Source organism: Amblyomma americanum, chromosome 1 (assembly GCF_052857255.1).
Source record: "Amblyomma americanum isolate KBUSLIRL-KWMA chromosome 1, ASM5285725v1, whole genome shotgun sequence".
In the NCBI taxonomy this organism is placed as follows: domain Eukaryota; kingdom Metazoa; phylum Arthropoda; class Arachnida; order Ixodida; family Ixodidae; genus Amblyomma; species Amblyomma americanum.
The window spans coordinates 195,560,707-195,573,835 of record NC_135497.1 but is presented as its reverse complement, the minus strand read 5'-3'; the positions used below and the strand labels follow the sequence as shown (position 1 = coordinate 195,573,835).

Here is a 13,129-nt window from a genome sequence, read left to right as displayed (position 1 = left end):
AGCTTTCAGTTTCCAGTACACTTGTGCAAACGCAGTGGTGCTATGAAGCATATGAAGTCTCTATGATGATGCAATGCCATCTGGTTTGTTGTTCAGAAACTAGTTTTATTTGTTGTGTAGATTGCAATTTCCCCGCAAGGCGCGAATTTTCGCAATGCCCTTGAAGCAGATGTTACGCCTTAGGCTGCTTCAAGCATTGTGGCGAGTGTGGGGACGGTGCACACTCAAAAAAACCCCATTGCACGCGATTCTAGTGCTTCGGCAGCAGATATTTCGGATGCATCGAGTATCAGGGCCTCTGATGATGGGATTTTGGTTCGAACGCTGAAAAGGTGCAGAGCCCAGAATGTTGGCCTGTTAGTTCTATTTGTATAATATTTGTTTGTATAATTTTTCTCGGGTTTTTCCTGAAATGATATGAGTTACTATTTGTGTTTTTAAAGAGCACGCTTATCAAGTTTATTTTTGGCACATAACATAATACTTCCAATTTAAAAAGAATAAATCATATCATAAAGATCATATCAAGGACACACTGAAATCAATCTTTTCAAAGATTGTAAAGAAAAAATTTCTAGTTCAAAAAGTATTTTAGTGCTAAGTTATCAAAAGTAATTTGAACCATTTTGTAATTTCTAGAATTTTTTAATAAATTGTTGTGAAGAGTTACATATTTAGTTTTTCTATTTTTTTTTTCAGAATATTTGAAACAAGTATTAGTTTTGAAATAAATTTGATAAGAAAGCGCATTCCATTTCAATCATTGTTACACACTTTGTATACGTTTACCTATCACACTTTTTCTAGAAAAAAGGTTTGTCTGAGACCTATGAAAAACAGTCCTTTTTCTTGTGGTAAAGAAAGAGATAGCTGCGCCAAAATACTTGATAATTTGTTCATATTCTTCTGCATGCTGTAGACCAGCAGTTTGGTGTAGCAAACGAATGCACTTCTTCACAAAACTGCTGTCGTGCTTTCCTCCTCTTGGTCATCGGACGGCAGTTCATCATGGTGAGGCACCACTTCTGCAATTTCTTCATTCTTGTCTGCTACCTCGGATGCACAGCTCTTGTCATCCTGGCTGACAAAATCTGGGAACATTTCACTGTCATCCACAAATTCTCTTCAGATCTGACTGCATGTCGTCCACTTTCACGGCTTCGTCAGTGTCAGTGCTGGTGTTGTCAGTGTCTGAGGTGAGGGCATTCCTTGCAGAACTGGTTTTTCTACGCAGTTCTTGGTGCTTGTTGCCTTTATTTGCCAGCAAAACTCTGTGAGAATATTATTGCCAGCCCTCAAATCCACTTTTAAGTGGTTCTTTTCCCTGCAAATTAAGCACGATGTGTTCGTATATGTGCCCTTTTTATTGTGCTTTTTGGCCGCCACGTTGGCTCAGTGCTTATGGCGCTCGGTTGCTGACCCAAAAGACACGCGTTCGATCCCAGCCGTGGAGGTTGAATTTCGATGGAAGCGAAATTCTAGAAGCCTGTGTACTGTGCGATGTCAGTGCAAGTCAAAGAACCCCAGGTGGTTGAAATTTCCGGAGCCCTTCACTACGGCGTCCCTTATAGCTTGAGTTGCTTTGGGATGCTGAACCCCCACAAGCTGTTGTGCTTTTTTACTTTATCAGTTATACATTCAAGGGACAAAGGTTGCCATTTTTTGGGTTTTGAGCAAAGTGTACGATGGGAACTTTTATATCTTTCTCAGGTTAAGGTGGCACGCCCCTCCTAGAACTATTTTTCTTATTTCTTGATGGATATTCATAAAACTTACCCAGTATGCTGATTTCAAATATGCACTCAGGTTTCCAGTGAAACAGGTTGTTCTCAAAATATTATGTAATCTTTGTTTGATTATGTAACAGTAAAGGCCACAGTGAAGTTTAGCATACATTCATGCTCTAGAATGTCCACTGTGTGAAATAAGGTATTATGACTGTTTTAGACAGGTTTGGACGAAAGATATGGCACATTAAGCTTTACCTGGGAAAATTCAATATGGTGGCTCAGTCGAATTGTATTGTTTTAAAATTGCACTAATTGCCAGTTGGTTTTGTTTTAGTCTTATTGCACACACTGTGAGTTTATCTTTCCAACAAAAAAAGAATTATGAAGCTAGCCCACCTAGAACCAGAGATATCATCCCTGCACTATTGGAAATGGGTCAAAATTGTGGTTTTGAGAAAATGAGAAAAAACGTTTCCAATAGGGGTGTGCGAATATTGAAATTTTCGAATACGAATCGAATACGAATATGAAGAAAAAAATAGCTTCGAATATCGAATATCTGGATCAGATATTCAGAAAAGATAAACAAGCAAACATTGTGCGCATGTTTTTTTCAAAATTGTGTGTGGCCTTTTCAACTGAAATAAACAAAACTAGACTGTCTGAGCATCGTATAAAAAAAAAACATGATGTGCGCAGAAATGTATACTACTTAATTGAACAGCATAACAGTATCCAACCTGTAATGTGGTCAGGCAAAATGAAATCCATAACATGACAAGACTGGAAACAAAAATAACTTGATGGCTAGTAAAACCTCATTAATTACGAGTTCAAAGAACCGACAGAAATGCCTGGGTTATTCGAAGGTTGATTTATAAAATGCCTCTCGTCCCCGAAAAAAAAAGAACTACCGAAAATGCAGTAGTCTTATGAGGCTGCTCTATCGTGCAAACACCTGTAATAAACCCGTGACGAGCACAGAGTTTTGGCGTGCTGGAAGACATTGCGAACGTAAGCGAGATGGGAACGCACATTGACGTCAGAATGGTGAGACTGCTTCTAAAAAGGAAAATAAAATGACCAGGGACGCTTCAGTCAGCGTCTGAAAGCGACACGGTGCTGATTTTGGACTACTGGCGAATGCGCGGGCCGACAGTTGCCATTGCCACGGGCGAGTGGCGAAGCTCAGAAACCAAAACTACGCGGCCAGGTTATTTTTTTTTTACCTAGTGACAGGGGCCCCCCGAACGTTGTCACGCCTGCCGTTACGCCCACTTAAGAGGTGCATGGGTTACAGTGCACCATGCACTAGGCGGGATTTTTACAGGATTGCTTGCTCTGTTGCGACACCTCACCTCGCCGCTTCGGGAGCCTCACGTGAAATTCCGCAAGTAGGGTTTCCCGCATAGTGTAGTTGACCAAAATAAGATGGCGATGGTCACGCTCAGAGAGTTAAGGTGACAGAACGAATGCCATGGGTGTGGGCAATAATTTGATAACATATTACGGAAGGGTAAAAAATAAATGTGCTTTTGCATTGCAACTGTTAGAAGCGGGTCGTCGTCCCCCATCTTGTTCGCAGCACGTGTGATATGTGGGAAAGCCCACTTGCGGAATTGCGCACAAGGTCAAGCTTATCGGCATCGGAATGCGATCGGTCCACGCGATAAACGATGGAGAAGAAAGTGAACAGGGCCTTTATATTGCTTTCCTGGAACTTTAAACTCTGTATTCAGATAATTTGCCCAGATAGTGCGCTTTTGCCACAAACAAATATTAGAAAGTCTGCGCGGTATACGATCACTGCCGAGTATTCGGGAATTTTCGAATATTCGGAAATTCACGAATATCCTTTCTCGAATACGAATATGAACCGAATATGAAAGATATTCAATTCGTATTCGAAAGATCGAATATTTGCACACTGCTAGTTTCCAACTATCTTTATGTAAAAGTAATAAGTTAAAATTCATACAAATGCACCAGGGGCATAATCTGGATGCGTGACATCTGTGTGTCGCCTTTTTGCCATCTTCCTGATGCCCATAGCCGACTCTTGCTTCTTGGTGGAGCTGGAGCTGCAGCGCAAGTTTTTCTCTCTTGCTCTCCTGGAGGCGGTGCTGCTGGCGTTCCATGTCCAGCTCGTTCAAGATTGCAGTTGTGGTATATTCACTGCCAGTGTTGAAGCGGAGTACTGCTTCAGCAATGGCTGTTTGCACTGCGAACAGTGATGAATGTTTTTCCTTAGAAATCAGGCTCCAAATAACAGAGTGCAAGCTCTCATTCGAGTTTTGTGTCTTGCACCGTTGGCACCTCTCAAGTAGGCTCTTCTCAGCCAGGGGTTTGTACGCAGGCAAAAGAACTTCTGCAACATGCCTTGGTAGATTGTATTGATGCTTAGGCTGAGGTTCACCTTTTGTTTTGGCAGCATTATGGCGGCACCAAGAGCCCTCACCAGTCGGGCGGAGGCTGTGGTTTGGGCAGCCATCAGTTGAGGTGATACGGTAGTAAGTTGCTGTAACTGCCCGTTGCATAGCGTCTACATCACCCCCATGTGACTTGAGGGCGCGGCCATAGTATACTAACAAAGTAAAGTTTGGGTCACTGACCAAGTCACAAACAGACGAAAATGACGTTTCGGGTCCCGTACGGAACCCTTGTTCACAATAAGACTGTCAAGGAAGAAGGCGGGATTATATAGTCTTCAGGATTGTTCCTAATCTTTTTGCGTAGATATGATGAAGGGAGCCTTGATTCCTGTTCAAGGTGTCTTTCGTCGTCTGGATGACTAATGGTTCTAGATGCAGTCTTTTCAAATTATTCCTTTCTGTGGCTACAATCTCTGCTTCGTCCCAGGCTATCTCGTGGCGAGTGGTCTGCTTGCGCTCGGCGATAGCGTTCTTTGATGCGCGGTTGTTCCTTACGTCGCCTTGATGATCTTCCGTTCGTCGATGGATGTTCCCGGTTTCGCCGATATAGACAGATGTGCAGTCATTGCAAGGAACTTTGTAACCCACACCAGGAAATTTGGCGTGTGGCAGTGGGTCCTTTACGTCGACAAGTTCGGCACGTAGCTTGATTGTTGGCACGTGGTCCATAGTATATGCCGAGTCTGGTGATGAGTTCTGCACTTGACTTGCCTTTTTCGCCAGGGATTTGTTTGCCATCTGCTTTGTACTTTTGTAGCAAGTTGCGGAGCGCAGTCCCCATTCTTTTCTGAATGTGGTTAATGCAGTCCTCTTTCACGACTTCAACAAAGCCATACACTTTTGCATCCTGTATAGCATTGAACGTCCTGCTGTCTCCATCACACAGCATCGTTGTGTAGCGCTTGTTGTGCTTTTGAAGGGACCTCTCAAAAAGAATTAGGCTGGCTTCAACCTTCATCTGCCCGGCTTTACTTTCAGTGTTTTTCTCGCACTGATAACTTTTTTTTCCATTCAGCATAACCTGCACTGTCAGGCTTTGGGCCAGTTTTACAGCCCAAACAGAAGTTTGACAGTACAACATAATCAAGCACATAGCCCATGAAAAGCTCCACAACAGCCCTGATGCCTATGTGGGAGGAATGACCTCTAGTCATCCATGAGCCATCACAGCAAGCAGCAATGTTGCCTTTGTGGCTGAAGCACATTTCATTATACAGAGCCTCCACTTTTTGCGCACACTGGCTCATGGCAGCTTCGACCGCCCGTGAGGCTGCAGGCTTCAGTGTATTTTCCAAGTGGCGTTCAAATGTTTTGTTATGCATTTACTCCATGTGAAAGTCCCATTCCCGCAAATATGTCGTTGAATGCAGTCTGACCATTGCCGATGGGGAGCATCGCGCGACATACTAACATGTTGATTTCGAACGGGTTGCATTTCTTGTGGCCTTCCACTCTTCTTGAACTCCAAGTTTCCGCGATCTCGTTGCACATATTGCACATGATGGTCAACTTTGTTGCAAGCCCATAACTGCATCACCACGGCGCAAATGCACGGGCCCACGACAAATCTTGCACTGCACAGCGATCAAAAGTGAGTTCACTGCATAGAGGTCAGCAATAACGTACGACGCCGCAGGATCCGCTGTAGATGCATGTGCCGACGCTGCTGGATCCGCTGCCGACGCATATGCCGATGCCGCGGAAACAGACACGACGAAATTGCTCCGTCTTCCGCGTTGTCGCTGGCGTCAATTCAAGACGATGAAGTGTCGCTTGTTCACGGGCACTAGCTGCGACAGCGTCACTATCTGTGACATTTCGAGTATCGCTGCATACGCGTCTGGTGTCAACTCAAAATGAGCTTTCGTCGTTCTTGACCAAGAGCGTAGCTGACGACGGCCCCGGCGAAGCGTCGGCGCTCACGGCGGCCAGGAGCGAAGCCGGCGACGGCTCTGGCGATGCGCAGTCGTTCACTGTGCGGGTGTCTGGCGGTGGCAACGTGGCAACTGCACTTTCATCTTCGCCTGGTGGAGGTTGTGCTGGTCCAGGGCCGGTGCGGCTTTTGTTTTTCCTCCGTTTCTGGGCTCCAAACTCATAAAGCGAGCGGTGCTTCGTCCATCTTCCCGGCATCGTAAACGTCGCACGGCTAGGACTCTCAAAATGGCGCCGCGCATCATGAACAGACAAGCCTAACCCGAGGCCTGACCAATCACAGAACGCTATTTTGGTCACGTGGCTTTTCTCACCAATGAAAACGTGGCACGCACCTTTGTATCCGTTTTGTCCGCGAATGGAAGAACCACTATGTTGCTTACTGATTTCTAAAAAAAGCTGAAAGCACGTGCTTCCAAACGAGACAAAAACAGCGTCGTGGGAGCACGTAGGAGCCGATAACGGTGGGGCACGATTTGACCTCAATTTAAAGGGCCATACGTGCGCCTTCGGATATTTAAACGCCTGTTACGAAGCAAACACTGATTTTTCTTTTCTAAAAATTTGATGGCAGATGCAAAATGACCTCGTGAATCCGAATATGGGAAAACTGAAAAACCGATTTTATGGGAATTTTTGGCCCGAAAGAGCCGTGTCCCCCCTTAATATGTCTTAAGTGATCAGAGAGTTGATTCCTGATGAAACCATTTGATACCATCTGGAATATACTTCTTTAAACCAGTTTCACCTCTTCAAATATTTTCACCTGGGAGAAAAGGGGTGATATATCTTTACAACGAGCTCTACTGGTCTAGCAGTAAAGTAATGATGCTCTTTCAAGCATTTCTTTATTCCAACTCCACTAATTTCGAACAAGTTCTTGGTCCCCCTTGAGTTCAAATTGTCTAGAGCCAACTATACAGCAAGTATTAAGGGGCCACTGAAAATTAACGTGTGTTTGTTTACTAATGTCGTAGTGAAAGACAAAAATTATGGTATAATGTCTAAAAAGCTGAGCAAAAAGTTGCCTACCTTTGCTGCAGGTGCATTTGTGAACTCATTTAACTCTAATGAAAAGCATGCATATTGAGTGCACATTTATTGAGGTAGTTCGCATAATTTGAACCGATGAATAATCCAAGCAAGAGTGCCATAGGCATAGGCTCACTAACAATTTGCACCAAAGCAGCCACGTGTGGGGTGCCAGTTTGCTATTTATCGATAGCCGCCATCGCCGCCACCCGCACGCACGGGGAGGGGATGCCAGTTTTGTGCGTTGAGATAGCAACTGCTCAAGGCCCAGCACCAAGAGCGATGCGACGGAGCCACACAGCAAAAATGCAACCACGCTGTAGCATGCCTGATATCTCGTTTGTCTCGCCTTTAGTTGTAGTGCAATGTTTTAGTTTCGATTGTTAGTCGACCCCCCCACTTCGGATTTTCAAAATTTTAAAAATAAGTCGACTTACAATCGTGTAGATACGGTATGTGCACATCGGCTGACACCATGTAAACTGGTAGCGCATACAACTGCGAAGGCAGAGATGGCAGACACGATTCCACATGTGAACTAACCTTGTGTCTCTGTTGTACACATGCGGTAGAAGTGTGGCTTTGCAGCTTACAGACCGCAGACTATAGACCGCAGGCGGCTGCACAATAGTGTTACGTGCCCCGTCGATGCGCATCAGAACTGTGTCCTGCCAGTAGTTTGTGAGTTTAACATTCCAAGGCTGTACGTAGATTGTGCGCAAAGCCGTTTTTAAAGGGCTCCGGATTGCCAGATCTTATTTGTAGATATATGTATGGTAAATGCGCCATCTGCTGTAAATAGTAAATAAGACCATACGGCAGAAGCGGCTAGGCAAGCGCGACACTGGTAGGAACAGCGAGGCGTTAGTTACCCTATTGGTTGTATCAGCCGCACACCCATGCTAAAACTCTCCAACCTCAACAGAATGGGATTCATTAATGTGCACCGACATCGCGGAATGCACTTTCGTATTTCGCACAAATCTAAATGCGTCGTGATTCGACCTGTGACACTGGGGTGAGCAACCTAGCGTCAAAGCCATTGAAACACCGCGGAAAAGGAAAAGAAAAAGGTAGCAGAAATGTGTCACCAGCACACACGGCGGAAGCAAGCAGATCGAGCTGAGCTAGCACAATTTAAAGACACGAAGAAAAAATGCGAGATGCATTCGTGCCGCAGTTTCGATCGAAGGTAAGCTTTAATTTCAACTTTCACTTCGTACACCACGTGGTTATGCGCTCTGGGCACAAAACAAGGGTGTGACGAAAACAGCGCCCTTTTGGGCTATTTGCTTGATGCCGCGCACACGAGCTGCTCCCTCTCCAAAGCACGAGAGCGCGCGCAAAATTTTCGCAGCAGTGTCAAAGCGCGAGGACAACCCTCGAGCAGGCGCGCTCTTCTCTCGCAACGGCATCCATGCACGAGTGAAGAGAGCATAGCGTGTACGAAGCAAGCTCCTCTCACAACAGCGCCGCCGAAGCGCGGGCCAGAAAGAACTAGCGCGCGCACGCAAAACAAGTTCCCTTCATGCGCAGGCGACGCAGACGCACACAAGTCAGTGGCGAAGCTCGTCGTCCTGCCTGATCAACTAGGAGGCGTTGCTCGGAGAGGGCGCTGTTCACTGTCGTCCGCAGCGCCCTCTTGCCCAGGTTGTGTCCCCTATAGCATAAGCTGCAGTGCCGAAGCTTTATAGCTGGGTAGTGGGCTAGCAGAGGGAATGCTGTTCAGTGCCATAAGAAACTGTAAGCAAACAGAAATTTGCAAAAGAGTAACTATAAACAAGATAGTCGGGGCATAGTGCACAATGGACATGCCACATTGCAGTGCAGAGAGAATAACTTTCGTGTTTATGACTGAGAAGCGAATGGCAAGTTGTATTCTAGTCCACATCTGTTGATTGTGTCATTGCGTGAAGATAGGTTAGTGTTGATTATTAAGACGATCAGTGATGGACATGGCATTATGAATGCATTGGTGGGCCATGAATGCACAGTGTATTCACCATATTCCAGCTAGCAGTGTCGACGGGGGCAGCTCGGTGCACGCCCCCCTTCTTTCTGATGCGATGTCTACTTTATCACGCCATTATGCATGTACACATGCATTATAATAATAATAATGCACATTCATGTGCCTGCATAATGGCATGCACTCAAACGGCAAAATTACACTAAGAATAACTCTGGGAATTGAATAACATCACTATCAAGCCATTTTGCCCATTTGTTTTGTAAAAAAAAAAAAAAATAAGGGTTGTCTAGTGAATGGTCTGGGCGTCCGCTTCAGGTGGGGAGGTGGTGGTTCGAAACCCATCGCCGGACACCCATCGGTAAAAATGGGTACAGCCCACCCCCGGCCCGGCACCCGGCTTCTTCAGGGGTGTGTGCTTGGAAGAGGCTCCGCAAACCCTGCTGTGCCCTTTCAGGGGCAAACAGAGTTTCGAACACTCAGCCTGCAAAGGTGGTTCGTGTTTCACTGCAAAGTGAAGAGTTCGACTCAAAGCTGGTACGCTCTAACCAGCGTAAAGTTCAACACTAAGCGATCCATTGTCAGAAGTGTCAACTTGAGTATCACTGCCACTGCGGTCCTTTCCTTTATTTTGTAGTGTTGTAGGCGTGTTGAGTGTATGTTTTTCTTGGTGTTTTCCTTTCTTGTTGGCTCTTTTCCTTTAAATTATAAATACGGCTTCGTTTTGTTCACTTTGATCTTTTTGTTCTCTTCTTTTGTTCATACCTGCACGCAATAGCGTTCCCCTTCGGAAAGTCGGGGATGTGCTACCAATTCGCGACAGTGTGACAATAGGAGGGCTCCTATCACCAGGCCAAAAGGTAGCTTGGCCGCGTACTTTTGGTTCTGAGTTTCGCTGCTAGCCTGCGGCGACGGCAGCTGTCGGCCCATGCATTCATCGGTCGTCCGAACCTAGCTCCACACCACTTTCAGGCGGCAGCTGGTGTGTCGCTGGTCATCTCTTTCTCCTTTTTAAAGCTGTCTCGCCGTTCCAACATCAATGTGCGTTCCCTTCGCTTATGTCCGCGTTGTTCTTCCACCACGCTGAAACTGTGCACATATGACTTGTTCTGATGGAGCCTGCCCATAAGGCTTCACCGCATTTTTGCACTTTTTTTTACCACGATAGTGTTAACGAGCTCGTGACGCAGAATACCCGGCATCGTCGTCGTCATTGACCATGAGCGAAAAGTCCCCCGGGAAGCAACCTTGGAGGTAGATGGGCCACTCAAGTCACGTGATTTTGTGGCTTCGTCAAAACCTGCCCACGGATTGCACACAAACTCTGCACCATGGCAGGTAGCCATTGTATTAATGATCGGTCGTGAAAGATTGCTGGGACGAGCTACCTGGATCACACAAGTCCCACAAGTGGCAGCACCTGCCATTGCAGGGCAGTGGCTAATCACTTAACCTCTGCACCACTGCGCCAGGAGTGGTACGAGGACTCCCAGGGATCTATGAATGCTAAGTAGAGAATGACCAATTTTGCATATCCCCTTCAGGTGGTTTGCCCATGCAACCTAAGCCTGCTCGCATTTTCATATACAAGGCGAGTTTCGACCTTTGAATTCCACACCTTTACCATTTTCACCCTCCTTGTCAAGTTTGTGATGCCATCTCTTGCAGCTAGAGTGAAATGTGTAAATTTTTTTTTTGGCGGTACAGGTAAATAGCTCTTATTTTTGCATGCTATCTTTTCAAATGCTCGTGAATGATGAAATTTACTGATTGGAATGTGTCAATAACTTAATGTAGAAATGGCACACCAATTTTCATTGTTGTAGACAAAAAAAAAACAGTGCTATAGTGGACATTTGTAGTGGCGCGTCTGCAAACGTGGACATGGTACCTTAATGCCGAAAATATCAAGGTGGCATTTTCTGCCTACTGTGCACCTTTTTTTTTTTTTAGCAAGCATGGTATGAAATGGGCTTATTGCTTACATGTGTTGAAAACTAGGCTTCTACAAGGAGAACACTGGGCGACTCTAACTATAGCGCTGAAGTGTTGTTCATGAAAATAGCCAATGGAAAAGCGGCTCTAAAGAAGTGCAGCTGACCAAGCAGTGAAGAACCACCACTACGCTGAGCCGCTGCCGACAAACACAATGCGCTGTGATCAGTACTCGTCAGTCAATCAGTCTCGGAGGGTGTTAGGCCCCCTACCAATATTGAAAAGGGATCTAGACCCCCATTTGCTAGAATACATCGTAGACTGCATGAATCCAAGCAAGAAAAATTTTTATTTTTTATGTTTCTTGTCAGTGGGGGTCTGAACATTTCTTCTCTGTCGTTTTGAAAACCTTGTTATGGTGTTTAGCAAGAATCATTAACATTTTGTATAAAACTCGAGATGGAGAAAAATGCAAAGTGGGGGGGGGGGGGGGGGGGGGGGAATGAAAAAGGGGAACTCATGCCACGAGTCAGTTCAGAGCTGGCCACTCAGCTCCAAGGCTACAAAACGACAATCCGCACACTGGTAGCGCGTGGGGATAGTTTGTTCCAGGTCTCTGACATAAATTGAGCAAACAGCAACCTTTAAAAATGACTTCTCCTCTTTGTAAAAACCACGTTTAAAACAGGCCGCCAGCTGCTTTCTCTTTCTCTCCCTCTCCACCTGTGCTGCGATCACTCGAGGCCCCTTGAATAGAGCCAGACTTTAGGCACTGCTTATCATGGAAGCAACCGTTGGTACCAACTCCTGAACACTTCAGTTGCACGATGGTGCCGACGTGAAGGCTGCACATGTAAAAGCCGTGTTCGATATCAGAAATGCCGAATTTTCGTCTGCCTGTCATCACAGAATGACTGTTTTGATCTTTCATAAGTCATGAATTAAAGTATAATTTTCTGAAGCGTATATTTTCACACCTAAATATTTATTCATGTCTAACGATCTGTTAGAAAAGGCAAGCAAGTGTTGCAGTGTTTACGTTCATGTAGCAGCTTTGAGGCGCTATGTCTACATGTGTGGACATGAATAAAATATGCTCAAATATGAAAATTTTGGCATAATTTTTAGCACATCACTTCTGCTTAGTCTACTGATTGTGATTTATACGAGAAAAAAAAACAGATTTCTTTTCTGCAGTATTAATTGGTGCCTGAAGGGGATATATGAACATTAACCCATTAGCTTTCGCATCATACCCTTAATTAAAGGTGCACTAAAGAGGAATCTGAACTCGTCTAATTACAGCAGAAACTCTATCTATATATTCCGGGCATTCTTGGAAACTTTGAATTATTATCTTGTGGGGCCGATTGCCCGAATTAATTGGTTTAAACGTCCCGGCTCCCGGCTTTTTTCTTTAACTGAACCTGGTAGGTAGTCGAAGTAACCAACGCGTGGAGTGCCTTTCAGCCAGTCCAGTGGTGGCTCGCTTTCGTTTTTATTTTGCGTTTTAGGTTTCTGTGAATAAACAGTTTCAGTCACAGACAATATAGCCACAAATTAGGCCCACGGAAATAAAAATACACGTGGGCTGTGATTTACGTATCACTCTGCCGATGACAGCGCGGCAAGCCGCCACAGGACTGGCTGACGCGTTGGTTGACTGCTCCTACCTACCACGTCGAGTTAAAAAAAAAAGCAGGAGCCGGTACGTTTGATCCGATTTAATTAGGGCAATCGGCCGCACAGGACAATAATTCAAAGTTTCTAAGAATGGCCAAAATGTGAAGATAGAGTTCCTGCGTTAAAGACGAATTCAGATTCCTCTTTAGTGCACCTTTAAGGCAGAGTTTAATTGTGTCCCCTCTATTCTTTTTTTTTTCCCAGGGTGTGGCGTATTTTAAAATCGACCTTCTGATAATGATGGCATTTCTTCCAGTCTCTTGAAATCTGAATTAATAAAGTTTTACCAGCCATCATATTATTTGTAGTTGCCAGTCAGGTCATTTCATGGATTTCATTTTGCATGACCACATTACAAGTTGCTACTGTTCTGCTGTCTAATCAAGCAGTGTATATTTCTGTGTACATCATGTTTT

General features: G+C 45.1%; 1 protein-coding gene and 1 pseudogene across 1 annotated transcript in view; one reads left to right on the top strand and one right to left on the bottom strand.

Moving 5' to 3' along the window:
* LOC144114453 (serine/threonine-protein kinase 31-like) overlaps window positions 1–13,129 on the top strand; it is a 152,922-nt gene that overhangs the window by 64,943 nt on the left and 74,850 nt on the right. The gene's annotated exons all lie outside the window — the stretch shown is intronic.
* Window positions 955–5,653, bottom strand: LOC144116404 (uncharacterized; annotated as a pseudogene).